Raw genomic sequence first — 6,156 nt, 5'->3', positions numbered from 1 at the left:
GGTGTGCCGACGGGCCGCTTTATGCGGGCAATCCTGTTCCACTATGGGGTGGAGTTGCACAACCTCACCCCCAACTCCATCTCGCAGGCCACTATCTTCGTAGCGGTGTGCGAAGGGTATTTGGGGATCGCCCCCCATTGGGATTTGTGGACTCATCTCTTTTTCGCCGAGCTTTTTGCCTCGCCGACGGGGGAGAGGAAGGTCCGCGCAGCGGTGTGGGCCGGCGGCTGCACCCTCTTGCTGAGGCAGTCGCGGGCGTCGCAGTACATTCCTGCCATCCTCGCGTCCTCGAACAAGGGGTGGCAGCGCCGGTGGTTCTACCTCCGGAATGACGGTGAGTTGCTCCCGCCGTTCTCCCAGCGAGTAGTCACCGCCGCCACCGACGCCTGGCGTCATGGGACCCCGCACGAGAGACAGAAGAACCTCGGACCCCTTCTCCAGGCCCTGGAGGCGTTGCGGGAGGGGGGACTCACCGCTGCGGGAGTGGTTGCCGCCATCCACCGTCGGAGGGTGCTTCCCTTGGCGGAGCGACGGCTGCCGCTTTGGGAGATGACCCCGGAGGCTGACTGGGAGGGCTCACGGATGTCCCCTGATCCTCTTCCCTTCGACGCCCTCCAATGGCGGGTGTCGGCTGCGATGGGGAAGCCGGACTCCCACGCCTTCTCCCAGCTTCGGATGCGCCCCGACCAGGGGTGCGTAACTCTGGTGAGTGTTCACTCCTTCCTTCTTCATACATCGGGTTGCTCCTGGTTCTTACGATCGGGCTTCTTTCCCCCCTTTCTTCAGGAGGTGGGGTGGCACAAGCCCTCCCGGCCACGGGTCCCGGAGGACGCGGTGGACCGAGCAGCGCGGCGGGTTGCCGCGGAGGAGAAGAAGAAGAAGAAGGACGCGGAGAAGGCCCAGGCCCGCGAGCGGAGGCGGGCTCGGGACGCCTTGGAGAAGCGTCGTCGCCAGCAGGAGAGGGAGGGACTCCCGAGGGAGCCGTCGCCGGAGACGCCCGACGACGACGACGACGATGATGATGAGGAGGAGGACGACATGGCCGCCCATCTCGGCCTCAGCCCCGGCTTGGGGTGTGGCCAGGAGCCGTCGAGCCAGCCCCCGAGCGGGCCGACACCGTCAGTCCCCGGAGTTGGGGCATCGGGGTCCCGGCCCGAGGCACGGGGGCAACCCGAGAGGTCACCTGACCCCTCGGCTGGAGGAGCTGAGGTGGCTCCGGAGGGCCAGGTCAGGGCGTCTGTTCCCCAGGGGCCGCCGCTCGTACCGGCAGCGCATGGGGGTGACCCTCAAGTCATCATGACAGTGCCCGGGAAATCTGCTTCCCGGGTGTCCAAAGCAAGGGTGGCGCCGAAGTTGCCGGCGAAGCGGACCTCGGCGGCTGTTCCGGGAGCCGGGATCCAAGAAACCTCCCCCCAGGCGCGGTGGATCATGGCCCGGAGTGGGTAAGTACCTCGGAATGTCTTCGTCTTGGCTTTCCATTCATATGTCTCGGCCGTGATTTTCCTTTTTTCCTCAGCAAGCGAAGCCATGGCCAGACCGACCTGGCACCCCGGAAGGCCCTTAAGACGGCGCCGGTCTGTGCGGCCAGCGCCGCCCCGGGCCTTGTCGTTCAGCCGACCCTTTCGCAGGGCGTTTCACCGCAGGGGGCTCGGGCGTCACCTGTCGCTGGGGAGCAGGTTCCCGAGGCTGGCTCTTCTGCCGAGGCGGCCATCGTGATAGGGGAGGCGGCTGACGCCGACGTGGTCTCGAGCCCGCCTGTCGTGCCGGCCATGCTGGCGCCTGCCGCTACCGAAGTCGCCGTCGTCCCAGTCGGAGAGCGACCGGTTGCTGCCGGCGTCGAGATGGCTGATGCGTCAGCGCCCAGTGCCTCGGAAGAGGTGGGCGTGGAGGCGCGATCCGTCCAGCCGGGCGGCAGCCTCATCGCTGTGCGGCGGAGCCCCGGGGCCCGGCGCCAGTTGCTCCGGTTTCGGACCCGCGAGGCCTCGGACCCTGTCTTTGTTCTCGACGATGAACAGGAGGACCAGTCCTGGGATGAGCTCCGCGAGTGTGCTGAAGCAACGGTGGGGTCGCTCCGGTCGTCGCTGGAGGTTTTCTGCAGGGACGTCCCCAAAATCCTCCAGGTAACGGTTTCAGGCATACCTTTTCCTTTCTGTGAGCGAGGCGTTCTTCGTGACGCCCTGTTTCCTTCCCCCAGGATCTGACGGATCGGAGCGCCGCCAAATCGTCGTTCATCCGCCGCGAGGTCGATGTCTGGGGCTCGCTGCGATCCCTGAGGACCTCGCTCGCCGAGGCTACTGCGCGCCTTTCTCAGCAGGATGCCAAGGTAGCGGACCTCCAGTTGCTCTGCGCTGACCTGAGAGCCGAGGCGGCAGCAGCGCGCGCGGATGCGGCAGCGGCGCGCGCAGAGGCGCAACGGCAGCGGTCGGAGTTCGCCCAGGTCGTGGAGGAGCGGGACCAATCTCGGGGCCGGGCTGCCGAGGCCGAAAGCCGGGCTGAGACCCTCGCGGCCGACCTAGCCGCAGCCCAGGTCGCGGCCTCGGAGCAGCGTGCCCGAGCCGGAGGTATGCCTTGGCCGTCCCTGGTTCTTGTTCTTGTCTGTTTCCTCCGCTTGTGCTTGAGGTCTTTCTTCTGGTTGTTCGCAGAGCTCGAGTCCGCCCTTGACGAGTCCGCCAAGACGCTCGCCGAGTCGCTTGCCGGAGCTGCCGAGCAGAGGGAGGCTGACCTCGCGGCCATGTCCGAGGCCGTCTCGGACGTTTATTGGATCCTTGGCTCCGGCGACGTCCCCTCAGGAAGCTCCCCTCAAAGCCGCCTTCAAGCCTTGGGTGATCACGCGCGCGGCAGAGTCCGCGAGGCGCTACACCACGGCGTCAGGCGGGCCTTCGCCGTGCTCGCTTCCCACTACGTTGTGGACCTGGAGCGGGTTAGTGAGGGGTATTGTCTTCCTGACGAAGACGAAGCTGCCCTGGCAGAAGTTTAGCGGCTCGATGCGGTCGCCGCGGGTCCGAGCGCGGCGCTGGCGACCACCTTTGAGGCGGAGATCCTTCCCCCTGCGCCGTCGCCGGAAGCCGAGATGGACCTTACCAACGGCGGGGACGGAACTGAAGGCGCGGCTCCTTCCTAAGGCGGCGCCTAACTCTTGTTGGAACAGTTTCTGTTGGATGTGTGTCTTACCGCGGCCGCTAAGGCCTGAACACTTTGTGTTTCTTGCATGAAGTCGTACTCTCCTTTCTTTCAATTTGCGTGTCCGGCCTAGCTTGTCAATAATAAGGGCGGCTTCCTGAGTTGGGTCATTTTTCGTGGCAGGTGATGAGTGAGGTGTCCCTAACCCGGAGGCATAGGAGTTCCTCGGCTCAGTCGGCCTCGCCACTTACATGTACCCACGTTCGCTCCTCGGGACCCTGCTTCTGACATAGCCGGGAGAACGCAAAACCCCTTTTTGATCGAAAATTTTGGATGCGGAGAAGTACACCCAATCTTGACGCAGAGGGGTTCCCCTTTTTTAGCCCCCGAGGGAGGGTCGGGCTCTGCCGAGGCGAGGCCGACCCTTCCTTGACGACTGAGACTTGTGTATGAGCGAGGTATACGAACAGCTTGAAAACATCTTAAGGGTAGAAGCGACGTAGCTGTCGGACGTTCCAAGCGTTGTCGTAGACCTCGCCTTGACCGCCGGCCAGCTTGTACGTTCCGAGCTCCAGAACGTCGGCGATGACAAGCGGCCTTTCCCGGGGGTGTGTGCAGCCCCCGGGTACCCGCAGCAGGGGCTCGGGGTGCTGTGCGATGGTCGGGGTTTTTTCCTGGTTGGCTTTGATGTCCCGTTTGGAGATAATGAACTCCAAGACCATGCCCTGGGACGCCCCGAGGACCCACCTTTCAGGGCTGAGCTTGACGCTTTTCGCTTCTTTTAGCTTGTGGATCTCCTCGCCTATCACTCCGCGCTTCCCCTTGTCGAATCGGCGCAGAGGCTGCCTGACGGGTCCGGCTCCGGCCCGAATATCCAGCGAGTGCTCGGCGACATCCCTCGGTATGTCGGGCATGTCCGAGGGACTCCACGCAAAGATATCGGCGTTTGCGCGGAGAAAGTCGACGAGCACTGCTTCCTATTTGGGGTCGAGCCCGGAACCGATCCGGATCTGCTTGGAGGTGTCGCCACTGGGGTCGAGAGGGACGGCCTTAACCGTCTCCGCTGGCTCGAAGTTGCCAGCATGACGTTTCACGTCTGGCACCTCTTTGGAGAGGCTCTCCAGGTCGGCGATGAGGGCCTCGGACTCGGCGAGGGCCTCGGCGTACTCCACGCACTCCACGTCGCATTCGAACGCGTGTTTGTACGTGGGGCCGACGGTGATGACCCCGTTGAGGCCTGGCATCTTGAGCTTCAGGTAGGTGTAGTTGGGGACGGCCATGAACTTCGCGTAGCATGGCCTCCCCAGTACCGCGTGGTAGGTTCCTCGGAACCCGACCACCTCGAACGTCAAAGTCTCCCTTCGGAAGTTGGAGGGCGTTCCGAAGCAGACGGGAAGGTCGAGTCGTCCGAGGGGCTGGACGCGCTTCCCGGGAATGATCCCGTGGAAGGGCGCAGCGCCTGCTCGGACGGAGGACAGATCGACGCGCAGGAGCCTGAGGGTCTCGGCGTAGATGATGTTGAGGCAGCTGCCCCCGTCCATCAGGACCTTGGTGAGCCTAACATCGCCGACGATGGGGTCGACGACGAGCGGGTATTTCCCCAGGCTCGGCACGTGGTCGGGGTGGTCAGCTTGGTCGAAGGTGATGGGCTTGTCGGACCAGTCTAGGTAGACTGGCGCCGCCACCTTCACCGAGCAGACCTCCCGGCGCTCTTGCTTGCGATGCCGAGCCGAGGAATTCGCCACATGCCCACCGTAGATCATGAAGCAGTCGCGGACCTCGGAGAACTCTCCTGCTTGGTGATCTTCCTTCTTGTCGTCGTCGCGGGCCCTGCCACCCTCTGCGGGTGGCCCGGCCCTGTGGAAGTGGCGCCGAAGCATGACGCACTCCTCGAGGGGGTGCTTGACGGGCCCCTGATGATAGGGGCACGGCTCCTTGAGCATCTTGTCGAAGAGGTTAGCACCTCCGGGGGGCTTCCGAGGGTTCTTGTACTCGGCGGCGGCGACAAGGTCCGCGTCGGCGGCGTCGCGTTTCGCTTGCGACTTCTTCCTGCCTTTCTTCTTGGCGCCGCGCGGAGTTGACGCCTCGGGAGCATCTTCCGATGGGCGGCCCTGGGGCTGCTTGTCCTTTCGGAAGATAGCCTCGACCGCCTCCTGGCCAGAGGCGAACTTGGTGGCGATGTCCATCAGCTCGCTCGCCCTGGTGGGGGTCTTGCGACCCAACTTACTCACCAGGTCGCGGCAGGTGGTGCCGGCAAGGAACGCGCCGATGACATCCGAGTCGGTGATGTTGGGCAGCTCGGTGCGCTGCTTCGAGAATCGCCGGATGTAGTCCCGGAGAGACTCTCCCGGCTGTTGCCGGCAGCTTCGGAGGTCCCAGGAATTCCCGGGGCGCACGTACGTGCCCTGGAAATTGCCGGCGAAGGCTTGGACCAAGTCATCCCAGTTGGAGATCTGCCCCGGAGGCAGGTGCTCCAACCAGGCGCGAGCAGTGTCGGAGAGGAACAGGGGGAGGTTGCGGATGATGAGGTTGTCGTCGTCCGTTCCACCCAGTTGGCAGGCCAGGCGGTAGTCTGCGAGCCACAGTTCCGGTCTCGTTTCCCCCGAGTACTTTGTGATAGTAGTCGGGGGTCGGAACCGGGTCGGGAACGGCGCCCGTCGGATGGCCCGATTGAAGGCCTGCGGACCGGGTGGTTCGGGCGAGGGACTCCTATCCTCCCCGCTGTCATAGTGTCCCCCACGCCTGGGGTGGTAACCTGGGCGCACCCTCTCGTCGAGGTGGGCCCGACGGTCGCGATGATGGTGCTCGTTGCCGAGGTGGCCCGGGGCCGCAGGCGCGGTGTTGCGCGTGCGCCCGGTGTAGACCGAGGCTTCCCGCATGAATCGGGAAGTCGCGGCATGAGGTTCCGAGGGGTATCCCTGCCTTCGGGAGGCAGAGCTCTCGGCCCGTCGGACCGCAGCGCCTTCCAGGAGATTCTTGAGCTCTCCCTGGATTCGCCGACCCTCGGTGGTTGATGGCTCCAGCATCGCGCGGAGG

This window comes from Zea mays, chromosome 3 (assembly GCF_902167145.1).
Source record: "Zea mays cultivar B73 chromosome 3, Zm-B73-REFERENCE-NAM-5.0, whole genome shotgun sequence".
NCBI classification, from domain to species: Eukaryota; Viridiplantae; Streptophyta; class Magnoliopsida; order Poales; family Poaceae; genus Zea; species Zea mays.
Note: the sequence above shows the minus strand (reverse complement) of the source record.